This window comes from Vicia villosa, linkage group LG2 (assembly GCF_029867415.1).
Source record: "Vicia villosa cultivar HV-30 ecotype Madison, WI linkage group LG2, Vvil1.0, whole genome shotgun sequence".
NCBI classification, from domain to species: Eukaryota; Viridiplantae; Streptophyta; class Magnoliopsida; order Fabales; family Fabaceae; genus Vicia; species Vicia villosa.
Window position 1 is genome coordinate 224,681,064 of NC_081181.1, and position 18,571 is coordinate 224,699,634.

An 18,571-nucleotide genomic window follows, 5' to 3' on the forward strand; every position below is an offset into this window, starting at 1 on the left:
TTTAAAAAGTTAATTATTTATGTTTTCAATGCATTGAATACAAATATTTTAGGTAAAAACATATCTTTTTACTTTATTAAACAATGCTCAACTTATCATTTTAATCTCTTAACCAATGTCTCGGAGGCACTCGTTAACATTACCCATAAATTATTAATTACAACTGATAATCAATGTTAAGATTTGGAGCAAGTCTTCAACACTTACTCTTGGAGTAAATATATCTCTCATTATATATATATATATATATATATATATATATATATATATATATATATATATATATATATATATATATATGAAAATATCGTGAAAATATCAATCATTGGATTTAGTTAACCTTAAGATATACAAAATATCATATTGAATTATTTTTTATTACATTTAATAATTAAAAGTTCCACAAAAAATATTCTTATTGAAAATATTTGTATGATTAAATTATTATTAAAATGTTTATCATAAACATACTTAATACTTAAAATATAAATCTAAAGTAATTCAAATGTATTAAATGTTTTTATTTAAAATTAAAATTATCTAAACAATAAATAATTTTCAAGACTAAAAGAGAATTTTTTCTAAAATAAAATTCTAAAATAAAATTTCTTAAAATAATATTAATTTTAAAATAACTAGAAGCATAATTGTTTACTCATCTTTTTAGTATTAAAATTATTTGATATGAATTTCTTTAAAACTATTATCTCTTAAAAAATCAATTTGATTTAAAAAAAAAAATTACAATTTTAAGGTTATATCTTGCATTTTATAGAACTAAATTGTTTCCAATTTATTTTGGTAAATAAATTGTTTTAGACTTACTTTTAAAATCAAACAAGACTTCCATAAAAATTAATAATAGTATTATAACGATTTAATCATCAAATAAAAATATTGTTGGCAATGTCTCAATAACATGGAGGATGGGAATAATATTAGGCTAACCAATTTTCAGAACATGAAATTTTGAAGTATTACAAGCAGCTGGTTGGTACTAGAAGGGATGCGCTGAAGCATGTCGATATTGAGGTCAATAAGAACGAGCCTCAATTGCAGGATATGCATAGAGAAACTCTTATTGGTCCTGTGACTGCCCCTGAAATTTGGAAAGCTATGAAAAGTATTGATGAAACAAAGGCCCCAGGTATAGATGGTTATACTTCCAAACGTTTTTGTACTTTGATTTTTTTTATGGTGATACTTTTGATTTTCAGGTTTTTCCATTATAGAGTTGCACATCCAGTTGATAGTGCTTTTGGTCTATGGTTGACATCTATAATTCGCGCGACCATCTTGGCATGATTCAGGTACATATGTTCCTTTTGCGTGTAATCAAATCTGAATGATGAGAGGCATACTCATATTTGGTTTATCATTGTCAGGTTTTTCTTTGACACAGTGGTGCCCATGACATGGAAGGAAATGAACTTCCAAGGTTGGTTTATGTTTCTAGAGAGAAAAGGCCAGGTTACACCCACCACAAAAAGGCTGGTGCTGAAAATGCACTGGTAAGATCAATAGATACTTAAGATTAAGTTAACAATTTATATAAGCTCATCAAGATTTTGTTGTGCTTGACGTTTATTTCGGTTAATATAGGCGAGGGTGTCTGCAGTTCTCATAATGCTCCCTACATTCTCAGTCTTGATTGATTGTGATCATTATGTTAACAATAGCAAGGCTGTTTGAGGAGCGATGTGTTTTCTGATGGATCCAGTAATCGGTAACATCTTTGTTATGTGCAGTTCCCCCGGAGATTTGATGGCATTGATCACAGTGATCGATATGCCAATCGCAACACGGTTTTCTTTGATGCCAATATTCGTTTGTGCTATTGTTACTTCAGTGTCTTAAAAAGTTGTGTGAATTTCTATGGGAAGAAACATATGTAGGCAGCAAGGAATAGGAAAAAGGAAGTTAGTTGAGTGTAAATATTGCAATCTTGAATGGCAGGAAATAATAAGACATCATAGAGATAAGGTCAACCAAGCGATTAACCGGTACACTGTGTTAAATCGATACTATGGCAGTTGCTCAATGGACTGAACTATCTGCACGGGTTAGTCTATTCTTTGTGAAGTTAAAGATGGTTCCTTTTATTTGTTTTCTTTGTGTTTACTTATATTATTTCTGAATACGCATGGAGAATCAACTGCCCTAATGCTACAATTGGCCTTTCAAAGTCTCGGAATAGTTTACGGAGACATTGGTTAATACTATTACTAGCTTTTATTTTCGTGATAATATAAATGTTTTTGAGCATTTTCACTAACTATAGTGATTTGTTATGTGGAACATTTGCTTTGTATTCTATTGTATGTCGTTACGCCAAAGTGGGACTTCTTCCGAATAACCAAGTAGAGGACACACAGGTGTCTAATTACCAGCTGGGATTGCTAAACCGCCGTGAAATGAGAGCTTCCAACCTTAAAACTGTGCTTCAGAAGAGTCACTTTATGAAGATCTTCCTCTTATCTGATACTTTGCTGGGAACTTCCATGGTTATCGGTGAACGTGTGTGGGTAATGAATGTTGTCCCAATAACTGGACTTAACTGTCTTCTTTTTCTCTGATGAATGGTTCTATATAAAGATAGCATGTTTTGGTTTCATGCAGGTCTGAATTTTGAAGACAGTCACATAACTACTTGGCTTGGAAATCTTCTTGCTGTGCCCGATCTCCGTAAAGAGTGGCATGAAAATTTGAGCTCACATGTTGGCTCACACTCACAGAAGAACAAGGTATATACTGAAAATTATATGGCTAACTATAATTTATATGAATATATAATTGGATAGTGTTTTTGTGCAGCTGTTGAATGTTGCGCTTGATATGGCTAGGAGAGAAGCAGAAACTGTAATTCATGCTTGCAATGACTTTTTGGCTGTTATGAATCACGAGATGAGAACTCTAATGCGTGCAATTATTGCACTCTCTTAATTGTTACAGGAAACAGATATGACTGCCGAGCAACGTCTGATGGTGGAAACAATATGAAAAGCAGCAATTTATTGGCTATGATGTACTCAAGATCCTGTTTTGGTTTTTGTTACCAAGTTTTTGTATTTGACATATTTATGCATTTTTTCATAGGTGACACTATGATAGCGACTGATATGATGTTGTGCTGGTAGCAGTTTAGGATTGTCGTAATCCATGGGCTTGGCTAAGTTGTGCATTTCTGTGACGACTCATCTCCGCCTAATTGACAGATTTGTGCATCCGATTAGCGTTGAACAGATACGCTCTGATTGAATTGCATTCAAAGATATTTGGTTTTTTCTATTAATGTTTAGTATCATCTTCTTGATTTTTGCTATTTTACACCGTGTGGTTTGGTTTATGTGCTACCAGATTCTTTCTTTGCTGTCTGTCTTGGCCTGGTGCGGTATTTGGCTTGGTGCTGGTGGTGTTTAGTTGATGTTTACAGCTCTGCTTACTTAGTGATATTTTATATGGTTTTGGTTTGATTCTGTTCTCGGGTGGTTGTTAGTGCTATATTTTGAAAATCAAATTCTACTTGCTGTGTATCTGTGTATTTGATAGATTTGCTGACATCAACTGTGAAAGTGATACACTATTGGATAATTTTTTAGAGTTACAAGTTTAACACATTCAGCCATCAATTTGTTTTATATTAACTTGATGATCAAGTATGTAAAATATTGGATGTTTAAATAGTTTTTGAATCATATGAAGCTCTGCAGCTTTGATCTACTTAATGAGAACTTTAAATTCAAATTTTGCTTTGTTTCAGCCCTTTGTTCGTTACATGGAAGAAAGTGGTAAATGATCCAATAGATCAAAGTATGCTTGCAAAAAACATATCAGTGTTCGGTGAGTAAGTGGTTTATTAATATCTAACACATGATAATATCTAATTACTTCTCTTAACACCAAAGATTGAACAAGTCTGGTGCAGATCTGTCTTGGATAAAGTTATAACTGTGTTCGTAATTTGCCTTTGGCAACTGCTGTTGGCTCTTCCGAATTGAATAATGAGGGGCGTTGCTGGTTTTATGTTCCCAACGTGCTGTTAATGGAATCGTCTGGTGTGATGCTAGCTGCGCGGTGTGAAGCGGTGAATCGCGGCGGAGCAGGTATCGCTGGGTGTTCGGTATCGCTCGCGTCTGAATCGGTGGTGCGAATCTCGTGGTACAACGTCGAGATCAAGTCACACCACTTTTCCATTTATTGAAGTTGAATTTAAATTTCATATAGCAGGTTTATTGAACAAACCTCAAATGAACTGCTATGTAATGGCTTGCCATTTTTTGCATTCTCATTACAATTTTTTGACCAAGTTTCCGTATATCTTTTGTAAATCTCAAAGAATGTGTATTTTTTTAGGATCGCTTATGCCTATCTTTTAATTCAAGTTTCTTTTGCCTTTAAAAAAAAAGATGTGACCAGTTCTATCAATTATCATCATGAATTTGAAAACAACTTGATCAAACTAGCCTCACATTCTTCAAAAACAACTAAAAAGGAACAAATGTGCTAACACACAGTCATTTATGCTCTTCTCATGATTTTAATATCTATAGCATTCATTTTACTAGAAGTTGGTTTTCTACAATGAAGAAAGTTTTTAGTCATGATTCAAGAAAAGACAAGGTGAATTTCATAAATATTTAAATAAACAAACAAAAATTATTTTCTCTTCTAATTTGGTTGATGAAACGGAAATGTGGTACATTTAAATATTTTAGCATTCAAATGTATATGAAATAAAATGTTCTCCAACCAATATAATTTGCACATTTATTTCTCTCATTTATAAGTTGAAAGTTGAATTTGATGTGTCCTTTTGAGTCACTTTTATACTTCCACAATATTGATTTTATAGTCTCGCATTTGACTGCAAGATTTGTTTCTAAAAGTGCCACGGGGCACGACCTATTAGATCTACACAAGAAAATATTCATACTTATTATTTTCAATGTATATTTGAGTACAATTATATCATACAAAATAATAATAAACTAGAAAAATAAAACTACAGATAAAAATTCGGGAACATAAAATTACTCATAAAAATATTGAATATTAACAAGAACATTAAATTCCTATTCAAAATATTGAATATTAGTATTTTTATAATTTTTCTCATTTTTAACTCAAATTTAATCTTTTACCAATACGTTTTTATTTTCATCAATTCAAATGCGCGAACCCTTGGCCCCAAACAATTATATTATCCCATTAGAATTCAATGCAATTGTTCAATTAGTCTTCTTTGCATTTACATCACTTCAAAACAGTTTTCGTTTTATTTATATTCCTCACGAAAAACATTAACTGCCCATAACCCAATTGATCTTTCACATCCCAATATAATATAACACATTACAACTATTTTATAACCATTTAATATTATCGTACTACTCTTTAATATATACTATTAAATTGAATTTTCAACTATTCATATGTCCATTGTTGTGTGTTTACCAATTAGATTTAATAGCCTACCATTTACAGGAGCCATACCCCAACTTATACCAACAATAATGAAATTAGGTACCCTATTCTGATCAAGTTTGATAGATATCTTGTTCAATACTTATAATAAACAATACTTAATTTTAAAACAGAATGGTAATCAATTTTGCATAAAAACCATGGCAGATTTGGCTCATTCCATGAAACTTACAACCAAAATTGATAATATTTAATTTAAAACCATACATAGTGCCATAATTGTTAATCTTGGTTCACATCCACCATTACAAAAAACAACAAAACCATAAATCCCATACAAACCAAACTGCTAAAAAACGGCCCTATACATCCACCACAAACATTGCCTAACCAACAGCTCTATCAACGATCACCACTGCGCTCCACTGTTACCATAATATCTAACACTGGCGGGTAATAAATCACAAAGTGCACTTTATCACCTTCTTTCAATTCCGCTGCCCTTACATAGTCAAACCATTCTCCATACAAATATGTTTCATTTTTTTTTGGCCTCTTCTTCACATTGCACTCATATGGGTACCCGTTGTCCACATCATTGAGGGTAATCTCTGACATTCCAGCAAGCCCACATTTCTCTACTATTTCTGCAGGAATATGCTGCACTCATTGACATACAATATCAGTTACATTACTTCTCTGTATAACACCAGTGTGCCAACAACTATAGACTTTGAACACTGCTTACCATAACATTTGAGCAAAACTTCTTTACATCATGAACTTCACGAGTCTGGTACGCTTCTTCAAACTCTTCCTGTATAGGACTCATTTCCCTGAAATTAAGACCACATTTACAGCACAATGCAAACACAACAGCATCAATATACCTATAACTATAATATATTCCCTATCACTTATAAATAAACTTTACCTCTCACTATCAGAAGATATCATTATGTATTCATTCCCATCTCCATCATCCCTTCAACACAATAACATACAAACTATTTATTAAACTAAGTTGTAACTCATTATTCCGGAAACACATTCAATTTTGTGGAGGTTAAATGGAATTCAATACAAAAAAACAAAATTAAACTATAAGATTACCCTTTATTTTCAACAATCCTGGCAGCCTCTACAGAAACTTTACCGGCATCGTCGACACGATTTAATCTTTCATGTTGTTTCTTCCATTCCTCCATAACATCATCATTCTCATGTGACCCACTCAGTATCCTCTCAACTGTGAGCCGCTTCCATGGAGTTTGCAACTCCAACCGATCGGGTGAACTGGAATCAAAACAACATTGCGACCTCTAAATGGATGAATATCTTATGATAAACTCTGCAAACAACATAAACAGTAACACATGCACATACCTTCTTGGCTGCGACATTTTGTTCTTCACACTTATCACCCAACCCTGCGTTTCTTACACCAACAATGCCAAAGACAGACTCTTTGATTGCCAACACGTTGAAGAGTTATGAATCCAACGTTACTTTCATTTTAAATGCCATCGTTATGTAACAATACCAATAATAGGATTCTTTTGTGGGCCTATTAACAAATTAGGTCTAACAATAAAAATAGGTTTTCTGCACCAAGGCTAGAATTCTAAGGCCCAATAAACTTTAATGTCCTATTAACTTAGATATATTAACCAACTATAAGGTCCAACATGTATTTTTAACCTATTTAAAATATTTTACCTTATTATATGAACTTACACATATATATTCATTTTCCCTATTTTATTAAAGTGCCCTAAAACCCAATGCGCGAGATAGACGGGTACCCGTGCGAACGCACGGGTAAGACACTAGTTTTTTTAAAAAGTTAATTATTTATGTTTTCAATGCATTGAATACAAATATTTTAGGTAAAAACATATCTTTTTACTTTATTAAACAATGCTCAACTTATCATTTTAATCTCTTAACCAATGTCTCGGAGGCACTCGTTAACATTACCCATAAATTATTAATTACAACTGATAATCAATGTTAAGATTTGGAGCAAGTCTTCAACACTTACTCTTGGAGTAAATATATCTCTCCTCATATATATATATATATATATATATATATATATATATGAAAATATCGTGAAAATGAAAATTATTTATATCAATCATTGGATTTAGTTAACCTTAAGATATACAAAATATCATATTGAATTATTTTTTATTACATTTAATAATTAAAAGTTCCACAAAAAATATTCTTATTGAAAATATTTGTATGATTAAATTATTATTAAAATGTTTATCATAAACATACTTAATACTTAAAATATAAATCTAAAGTAATTCAAATGTATTAAATGTTTTTATTTAAAATTAAAATTATCTAAACAATAAATAATTTTCAAGACTAAAAGAGAATTTTTTTCTAAAATAAAATTCTAAAATAAAATTTCTTAAAATAATATTATTTTTAAAATAACTAGAAGCATAATTGTTTACTCATCTTTTTAGTATTAAAATTATTTGATATGAATTTCTTTAAAACTATTATCTCTTAAAAAATCAATTTGATTTTAAAAAAAAAATTACAATTTTAAGGTTATATCTTGCATTTTATAGAACTAAATTGTTTCCAATTTATTTTGGTAAATAAATTGTTTTAGACTTACTTTTAAAATCAAACAAGACTTCCATAAAAATTAATAATAGTATTATAACGATTTAATCATCAAATAAAAATATTGTTGGCAATGTCTCAATAACATGGAGGATGGGAATAATATTAGGCTAACCAATTTTCAGAACATGAAATTTTGAAGTATTACAAGCAGCTGGTTGGTACTAGAAGGGATGCGCTGAAGCATGTCGATATTGAGGTCAATAAGAACGAGCCTCAATTGCAGGATATGCATAGAGAAACTCTTATTGGTCCTGTGACTGCCCCTGAAATTTGGAAAGCTATGAAAAGTATTGATGAAACAAAGGCCCCAGGTATAGATGGTTATACTTCCAAACTTTCAAGAGCACATAGGATATTACAAGGAAGGATGTGATTAATGTTGTTCAATATTTTTTTTGTGCACAACAAGTTGTTTGCTTATTTGATGCACCTAGATGTGCTTTTGTAACATTAATTCCTAAATCTCCAGAGGCAAGAAGGATTAAGGATATGCATCCCATAGTATGTTGCAGTACAATCTATAAGGTGATCTCTAAAATCTTGACCTTGCGATTGAGTAAGGTCATCCCGGGTAGAGTGTTCCACGAAAACATTATGATTGCTTAGGAGTTTATGAGAGGTTATAGTAGGAAGCAATCTCCCTTCGTTGTGCCATCCAAATGGATATTCAAAAAGCCTACAATACGGTGGAGTGGTCGGCTTCGGAAAGCATTATGCGTGAGATGAGCTTTCCCGCTCAATTCATTCAATGGATTATGATATGTGTGAGATTTGTCTCTTATAGGTGCAATATTAAAAGAGCGTTACGAATTTTTTGAAGGTGCGTTGGGGACTTAGGCAAGGGGATCTTATCTCTCCCTTGCTATTTGTATTGATTATGGAATATCTCCATAGGTGCCTTAGGAAGCTTAAGGGAAACCATAACTTTCACTTCCATCCTAGATGTGAAAGGCTTCAGATTGCTAATATTAATTTCGCTGATGATTTAATTTTGTTTACGCGTGGTAATGAAGTATTTGTGCAATTGTTGATGGAGGAATTTAACAACTTCTCTGAAGCTACAGGTCTGATTGCTCTTCCAACTAAGTGCAAGTTGTATTTTGGTGGTGGTAAAGAGACTGTACATAATAAGATTGTTGACAGGACATATTTTACGGTTGGCAAACTGCCTTTTAAATACTTGGGTGTGTCGTTGTTGTGTTGTAAGCTCACAATCTAGCAGTGTGAGCCGTTAATTGAGAAGATTACTGCTCATATTAAACACTGGATGTCTAACCGTTTGAGTTATGCGAGCCGATAATAGTTGATAAAAAGTATTCTCTTTGCTGTAAAGACGTATTGGATGCATATTTTTCCTACGTCTGAAAAGATTATCAATCACATTGAAGCTATTTGCAAAAATTACCTTTGGAGTATCAGTGATGAAATAACTATAAAAGCTCCTATCTCTTGGGATATTATCTGCCATTCAAAAGGTACAGGCGGTATCAACATCATTATGCTTAAGGATCGGAACCGTACCACCATTGCGAAGTTACTATGGAACTTGCAAGCGAAAGCGGACGAGTTGTGGGTGAGGTGGGTTAACATATATTATCTCAAAAGGCATGACATTATAAGCTGGGTAATAACCAATAATTGTTCCTCGATCATGAAGAAAATCATCAAATGCATGGACAATTTCAAGGAGATCCTGTATTGGAAAAAGGTTGAGCTTGGAAAAAGGCATCATACTGGAACTATGTATCAAGCCATCTTGAGAAGGTTCTGTGGCACAAAATCATGCTTAACAACTTGGCAAGGTCGAGAGCTCTCTTCACACTTTGAATGGTCCTTAATGGTAAGTTACCTACTAAGGATAGACTCATCCGTTTTGGTATGCAGTTGGATCCTAAGTGCGGTGTTTGTGAGAAAGTAGAAAGTTTGAATTATTGAAGAGTAATTCAATATTCAGAAGATGGACTGATCTTCTGATGGTTACTCAGAAGATAGTATTGACCAGAAGATGTTATCTGGGTCCCATTAGCTTAGCTGTTTAGTAGTAAGGGTACTTTAGTATTTTGTAGTACTGTACTGTTTGTACCTTAGACTTGTTCACTAAGTTTAGTCTGTTAGGGCTTTGGTGGCAAGATTTTCTTTCTTATAAATAGCCTTGTAGTAGCTATCATTTATTAACAACGCAAGAAGAATAGACATTTATTCTCTCATCTCTTTTGCACCGTTATTCTATTATTCTCTTTGTCACCATCTTTATTCATTGTGCACCAACAATTGGTATCTAGAGCTCCGGTTCCAAACACAGGGAAACACGAGTGTGTCGCGGGCGAAAAACCGTTTTGTTCCTCTTTTTTGTGGGATGAGACACCTGATGCCTTCTTTGGGCTCGAGTGCTCAAAAAAATGATTTTTCTTTTGTACCGACCAAACTTTTTATTATTTCCAAAGGAGGAAAAGGAAAAAAGCTGCAATAACCTAAAAGTGGGGGGAGAGATCTTGGGTAAGAGGGTTGGTTATACGAAGGGAAGGTATTAGCACCCAACGTATCTATAGTACTCTATAGGTTTCTTTGCTTTGTTTTTCATTCCATGTTATTGAGAGGTTCTGTTGTGAAATAGGTGGGACCTAAGGTGTTTGTTTGATTATGCTCGCAAAGATCATCGCGATCCTCTGCATACATATCCCTTAGAGGGAATCAGAGCATCTGCAGCTCGGGGTCTACGGGTGCTAAGGTTTGAATGGTTTTTTTTGTTTTGTTTTGCTCGCCAAGGATCGACCTTGTGCCTACGTATTCTCAAAGGGATGTTGAGAAAGTCAGAGCAATCGTAGTTCCCACTTATGCTAGTGGAAGCAAAGGAAAATAGACAAATGTCGTCTAAATGCTAGATGTATCTAATCTATATCATCACATACATCTGTTTGATTTTTGTTTGTTTAACCAGCCTTGTGGCAAAAACTTTTAATGAAGTCAGCCTTGTGACAAAAAGTTTTGATTAATCAGCCAGCCTCGTGGCAAAAGTTTCAATGAAGTCAGCCTTGTGACAAAAACTTTGATTAATCATCCAGTACGGTGGTAAAACAGTTTGATTGATTAGCCAGCCTTGTGGCAATAAAGTTTGATTGATTAGCCAGCCTTGTGGCAAGAAAAGTTTGATTGATTGATTGATTGTGATGATATATAAGAGATACTCCTAGCATAGAGATGAAAAATGTCTAATCTCCTAGGGTATTTGTTTTGGATATTGGGGATGCTTATAAGAAGCCCGTGGGTCCTTGTACGAAGCCCAAGAGGAGGCTATCCGAGGGTCCTTGCATTGTAAGCCCAAGAGGAGGCTATGGGAGGGACAATCCAGGGTCCTTGCATTGTAAGCCCAAGAGGAGGCTATGGGAGGGTCACTCGTTTGTACAAAGCCCAAGGGGAGGCATGGTATAGTTGGTTTGAGCTCTTAGAGCGATTTCACCGGGAAACCATACTCTATATCCTAACCTAAACTAGGGAGATTCTTTGCACGAAGCCCAATAGGAGGCTATGGGGAACCTAGTGTTGTACTAAGTTGAACAAGCATATAACACAATCACAAGTATGAACAAGTATGAACAAACATGAACGAGTACATGAACAGATATGAACAGTTATACATATATGACAAAGTGTGTGTATATAATGGAGTTTATGAAGGAAATATACCTGTAAGCATGATCCATTTGTATACACAGGGCTCGGGACTCACACTCGAGGAGAGGTCCACTTGAGTTTATTCACAGCTATGTAAACAGGTATTTACAAGGGCTCGGGACTTATACCTACATGGAGGCCCATGGTATATTTTTGGGAAGATTTAAAGAAACCTTCATTTTTGGTTTGTTATTCAAAGTTAAAAACAAATTGATTGAGATATGTACAAAAGGCGTACAATGAAATACCTAATTTCATGTACTGGAATGGGTATGTACAAAAGGGCTTGGGGCTTATACCTACATGGAGGCCCATGGTATATTTACAAAACATGGTTGATCGTTTTATTTACAGACACGTCGTTTGTTGTTCTGAAAACAGTTTGAAAAGTATTGTTTTGAAAGAGTTTTCTGTACAAAGAAAAACTGTATAAAAAAGAAAAAAGGAGTGGGTCTTATACTCTCTAATATTCGAGAGGCCCCTGTTTTATTTTCATAAAACAGGGTGGATGGTTTTGAAAATGATTTGAATGTTTGAAAAGATTTTATTTTGAAAAAGTTTTATTGTTTAAAAAACTGTACAAAAAGAAAAGAAATGGGACTTACACTCTCTAATATTCGAGAGGCCCCACATCGTTTTGAAAATCAATTGATCAATTAAAAAGATTTAATCAATAGTTTCAAAAAGAAATGGTTTATTGTTTTTGAAAAGAATCGCGATCGCTCGTTTTAAAACGATTTGAATTTTGAAAGAAGTCAAATTAATCAAGATAAACAAAAAGATTGTCTTCAATTAACATTTAGATGATTAGGGTTTGCTTCAAAAAGTATTTACAAATGATTAACTTTGAAAATCAAATGAAAAATAATATTTAAAAGTATTAAAATTACTTAAAAACAAGTCATTTTAAAACTATTAAAAAATGTATCAAATAAATATTTTTTGATGATTTTTTTTGATATTCTTAAAATATATATATTAAGTGAGAGGTATGCAAAAAATGAATAAAAAATGAGTTAATTTGGTTAGTTAAATAATTAATTGAAGTTGTGAAGAAAATCAAAGAAAATAGGGACTAAAAAATTGGTTTTGTCTCCACAAGGGTTTGAACCCACAACCTCACGCTCACCACTCAAAAACATGACCAACTGGACCACGCGCGTGGTCTGTTTAGTATTTGCAACGAATCAATTATATTTTTGAATCAATTTCTAATTTCAGTTTCAAAATCTGGCGCCAAGAACACATACCCAATTCAAATTTGAAAATTCTGAAAACTGAATTGTTTGGATCGAGTGAATAGCCTATCTTGCTCGATTTTTCACCAGGAACATGATGGTATCATTTAATTGCATTTATTTTATCTCTAAGGCTATCAATTTTCTGATGAACACGAAGAACCCTAATTTTGAGTTTCAATCTGAAATCGTGTGTGTGCATGATAAGTTGCAATTGATTGAGGGTTAATGATCCATACATATGCAGAAACAAGATGGCATGGCAGTTTTTCATTTATGATGCATGTATGATAGAGTTTGAAGTTCAAGTGACTTACCTTCAAAAACGGCCAAACTGGAGATTTGATTCTTCAATATAAGTGTTACAGATGCTTTGTATCAATCTGGATAGCTTCAATGATGATTATGGAAGGTGTCTGGATGTCTGGAACAAGCTGAATTCATCTGAGCATGGCCATGGCACCCGAACTGCAGTTGCTTCAAGTATGAATCGAATTTGAAGATGGAGGTGTTTCAGATTGCTGGTGAGTGTTTGGATCATTCATATGAAGTATATGGATGGTGTTAGGAGTGTTAGTTTGGACAGATATGGCTTGGTATGGATTTTGGCATGATAAGGTTCAATATATGCAATTATGGAAGTGAGGTAGTGATTCTGAGATTTGAGGTGTTTTTGGGTGTATGAGTGATTCAAACACATCACATTTGACATTTAGAAGTTGTGGGAAGCATCACTTTGTTCAGAACTTGCAAGGTTTGGAGGTTGAGTTTTCTACCTCACTTTGAAACACATGACTTGTAATTCAAGAAAGAAGAGAGAAAACCTATAATTGTGAGGTTTTGGTGTGATTTGAAGAGTGATTTGAACCTCTATTTATAGGCCAAGGATTCTGAATGAAGAGCTTTGCAAGTTGATCAAAGAAATGATGATTTGGCTTAAGAGATAAAATGGAATCTTTCACATTAAATGCAAATGGTTAAAAGTGACCAAACCATGGTTAAAACTCAAGCTTCTTATCCTCTTCCATTCTGATCTCAAATCAGAGAAAATATCTTCAATTATTGCCTCTTTGCATCATTGCTTGGATTATAGGTCATGTAGTCTTGAAACTTAGTGAAAAATGGTGAAAATTCAAGTGAAAATGATCACTAAATGCATAATTCAAAACCATAGCTACACTCCATATTTTTTCATGCTCTTGGACATTTTGGAAAGCTCATGTTACACACTTCAAAACCCTAGTTGAAAGTTTCTTCAAGACCTTTAAGGAAATGGGTGAAAAAGTTCCATGAACTTTGAAGAAAATAAAGTTTTAAGTGAAGTTTTCAAAAAGTACCAACTTTGAAGCTCCATATCTCTTAAATGGTTGATCTTATGGAAAAAAATTATATGTGTCAAAGTTGTTTATTGGATCAAAATCTACAACTTTCATGTTGGAAGTTTTTTTCAGTTTGTAGGTGAAATTTTGAGTTATTCCCTTTCAAAGTTTGGAAAAAACCATGAAAAACACTTAGAAAAATTTTCTAAGTATGAAAGTCAAACTTTTGACTTTTTGATTCTTGATTGATTTTCTTGATTTTTCTTGATCAAATGACTTCATATATCATATATTGATGATTTAAAACTTCAAAAGTCATGGTTGACCAAAATTCCCCAAAAGTCAATGGTGATCTTGTACAGTTGACTTTTTTAGTCGAATCGCGTTTCTGGAGATTTCAAATGAAACATGCTACCCTTACCAAATGAATGGTATGAATGAATCACATTGAAGCATTAGAGGATATTGAGCCATGGTTTGAGTTGTGGCACCATGTCCTGATTAAAAAAGTCAGTTATTCAATGAATTAGGCCAAAAACCCTAATTGTCGACCAGATGAAATTGATGACTGTGGATCTTGAATTGAGATGTAATTTCCATTGGATGTTGTCATAGGGATTATTTGAAGATGGTTGAAACCTTTGATTGACTCCCTGGGGATTTTTAGGGTTTCCCAAGTGTGATCCCTGATTTCAGTCCCTGATAGTTCAAAACCCTGATCTGAGGATTTGTCTGATCAATCTTGGTGTAGGAGATGTTATGAGCCAATGGATTAGGTCAAAATGATGCACTTGAGGTCTTGATATCATGTCCCAAGTCATTAGGTCAAATCCTGAGCAAAAGTCAGGAGTGTGCTGTCTTCAGTCAAAACCCTAATTCAGTCGACTCAAAGCTGTTGAGCTTGTTGAAATGAATCTCTGAGGACCAAATGTTGATTATTGATGAAGATGATTCATTTGAGATGAAGGGAGAACAAAACCCTAATTGAGTGTTGCTTGTACTGATGAGTGATTTCTTGATTAAATCCCTGCTGAGTCACAAGTAGCAAACACAAACTATGCAATTTGTTAAAGATGCAAATGATGCATATGCAATGATATGAGGTGGTATCTTAGGTCAAAAATTGGGGTATGACAGATGCCCCTATTTAAGTTTCTTCAACCTGAGACATGAAGATTGAAAATCTTCGTTTTGATAGGGTGGAAGAGACTTAAATATCAGAAGACGCGAATTTTGGACCTAAGATACCAAAATTGCGAATGATGCAAGGATATCTTTACCGAGGGGATATCAAGAACTGACTCTGCTGGGGAAAAGAGATTGGGAAGGATGTCTCAATCCGTTTTAGGAAGAGAATCCGTTTTTCTTTTCGGGAAAGCAAGTGTATGCTTTACCGGGGAATGATAGCTTTGTAAAAAAAAGCTTACCTATCGACATTATCGACTATCAGCTTGGGGATAGACTTGTTTAATAATGCGAAGGTGAAAGGTATGAAACTGTGTTACCGACTATCAGCATGGTGACAGACTTGACATGGTAAGAAGAGTTTCAAAGGTTCGGTTAATATTATCGACTATCAGCATTGGGATAGACATGTTTAATAATATAACCAGAACAAAAAGTTACCGACTACCAGCCTTGTGATAGTGGTTTTGAAGACATGATCAATTATCAGCCGAGTGATAAAATGATTCTGGAGACTTTGCTAGGGGAATTACTGGTTATTCAGCCTTGTGAACAGTAATAAGGCCCTGATTGTCAAATGGTCTTCATGATTGATTTCCTTGAGAGGAAATGCTTTTGAAAGAGACATAAGCTGCTCGGATGATGAGGCTATTGCTTATTGTCTATTTTTTCACGACTCTGTTTGAGGAATCGGAATTTGAATTTTTGGTTGGTAAAGAAAAAGTTCTAACCAAGAATGAATTGGAAAGAAATAGTCAGACAAGACTTTGTACCCATGAGGAATGAACTCGAATGGGGATTTTCTCCTTTGTTTTGAGAGGAGAAACTGAAGCAACCTTCTTCCACGAGGAATGATCTCAGTGGGGAACTGGAGAAAGAATATGTTTTTTCTGCTTATGGGTGACAATCTATTTGGAGGGATGACACACCCATACTCGTTTCTTTTTTCTTTCTTCTTTTTTTTCTTTTTTTCTTTTTTCTTCTTTTTTTTTTTTTTTCTTTACTTTTTTTCTACTTTTTTGGGATAGATATATCCTGAACAAGTGAATAATGCAAGAATGCATAAATGATGCAAATATGTATGAATGATGAATGTCATGAATGTAGCATGCATACTGACAATACTGACAGACAAAGAAGTATATACTAGAGATGGACCGACGTCGCAATACAACCAGATACTCGGCAAATGTTCTTCAACACGGTGTAGATAACACGGGTGATGAATGGTGTTGCGTGCTTTAAAATTCTCTGGGGAAGATGAGCATCTTTTCTTATTGAGATGGAAGAACCTTTTTACTGGAGATAGAAAATCTTCGTTACTGGGGATAAAAGACCTTCTTCACTGGGGATAGAAGAGCTTCTTTACTGGGGATAGAAGAGCTTCTTTACCTCGAGGGATAATTGCTTCAAGAATTCTTTTCTGGGACAAGAATACCGTTGTCTCAACAATTTTTCAGGGAGAATCCTTTTGTTCATCCTATGGAGACGACTGCTGATGTTCCTTCCGTTGTTCACAACTCAAAGGAAAATTTCGCTTTTATTTTGAAAAAGAAAAGTGAAGTAAATTCATTTAAAACTTATTTTTTTCTTTTTTTTGTTTCAAAAGCGAATAACATAATTAAAGCGTCATTTTGCAAGCTGAAAGAAATTAAGAATTGCAAACAAATGGGCACAAGGCTCAAATTTATTTAATAGGATGGTAATCAGCTAAAGGCGTGATTCCATGGAGTTTTTTACAAAAGTTGGAAATGGTAATTATGCGGAAAAGGCTACATTGAAAGCAATAACCACTATTCCCTTAACAACTTTGAGTTACAACTGTGCTTGTCGCTTCAGATTTGGCGATAATTTGATTGAAGATCCTTTGATGAGAAAGACTCCTCAGGTGACGAAGTACGGACTGATGCAGTTACTTTGTCATAAATCCCTAATTTTTGCCTAGATTGCCTTTTCAGGTTTTCAATCTACCAGGACGAATTTTTTCTGTTTATTGTCTCTAATTTTTGCCTGGACCGCCCTTTCAGGTTTTCAGTCCACCGAGACGCTCATTTTTGCCTAAGTCGCCCTTTGCGGGTTTTCGACTTACCGAGCTGTTCTTTCCTTTTTTAGACAAAGTATTTCTTGACTGCATCAGCATTCACAGGATATGGGAGTTCATCACCATCCATGGCTGTAAGAATCATGGCGCCGTCAGAAAATGTTCTTTTGACAACATACGGGCCTTCGTAATTAGGAGACCATTTGCCCCTAGAATCTGGTTGAAAGGACAAGATCTTTTTAAGCACGAGGTCGCCTTCTTGAAATTCACGAGGTCGAACCTTTTTGTTGAAGGCTTGTTTCATCCTTGCTTGGTATAACTGTCCATGGCAAAGAGCAGTCATACGTTTTTCTTCGATTAAGTTCAACTGATCGTATCTGCTTTGACACCATTCAGCCTCTGATAACTTAGTCTCCATGAGGACTCTCATTGATGGGATTTCAACTTCTACGGGAAGCACAGCTTCCATGCCGTATACTAGAGAAAAGGGAGTTGCCCCTGTTGAAGTACGCACTGAAGTACGGTACCCGTGCAAAGCAAATGGCAGCATTTCATGCCAGTCTTTGTAAGTGACGACCATTTTCTGGACGATCTTCTTAATGTTCTTGTTGGCGGCTTCAACAGCGCCGTTCATTTTTGGTCTGTAAGGAGAAGAGTTATGATGCTCAATCTTGAATTCCTCACACAATTCTTTCATCATCTTGTTATTCAAGTTTGAACCATTATCAGTAATGATCTTGCTGGGAACACCATATCGGCAAATGATGTTATTCTTGATAAACCTCACAACCACTTGTCTTGTAACATTGGCGTAAGATGCTGCTTCGACCCATTTGGTGAAATAATCAATTGCTACCAAGATGAAACGATGACCGTTTGAAGCTTTTGGTTCGATCATTCCAATCATGTCGATCCCCCACATGGAAAAAGGCCATGGAGATGAGAGAACGTTGAGTAGAGTCGGTGGCACATGGATCTTATCTGCGTAGATCTGGCACTTGTGACATCTCTTCACGTGTTTGTAACAGTCAGATTCC

At 34.4% G+C, this 18,571-nt stretch overlaps 1 long non-coding RNA gene across 3 annotated transcripts; it reads left to right on the forward strand.

The window, feature by feature from the left end:
- Positions 1–1,205: 1,205 nt before the first annotated feature.
- Positions 1,206–3,943, forward strand: LOC131648352 (uncharacterized). Of its 3 annotated transcripts, none has more exons than XR_009298124.1 (5): positions 1,206–1,310; positions 1,386–1,511; positions 1,603–2,525; positions 2,620–2,859; positions 2,953–3,943. It is a non-coding gene; the product is annotated as an uncharacterized LOC131648352 (long non-coding RNA). The 3 variants fall into 3 exon arrangements; XR_009298123.1 differs by having other exon boundaries at positions 2,620–2,744; positions 2,815–3,943; XR_009298122.1 differs by having other exon boundaries at positions 2,620–3,943.
- The last annotated feature ends 14,628 nt before the right edge of the window (positions 3,944–18,571 follow it).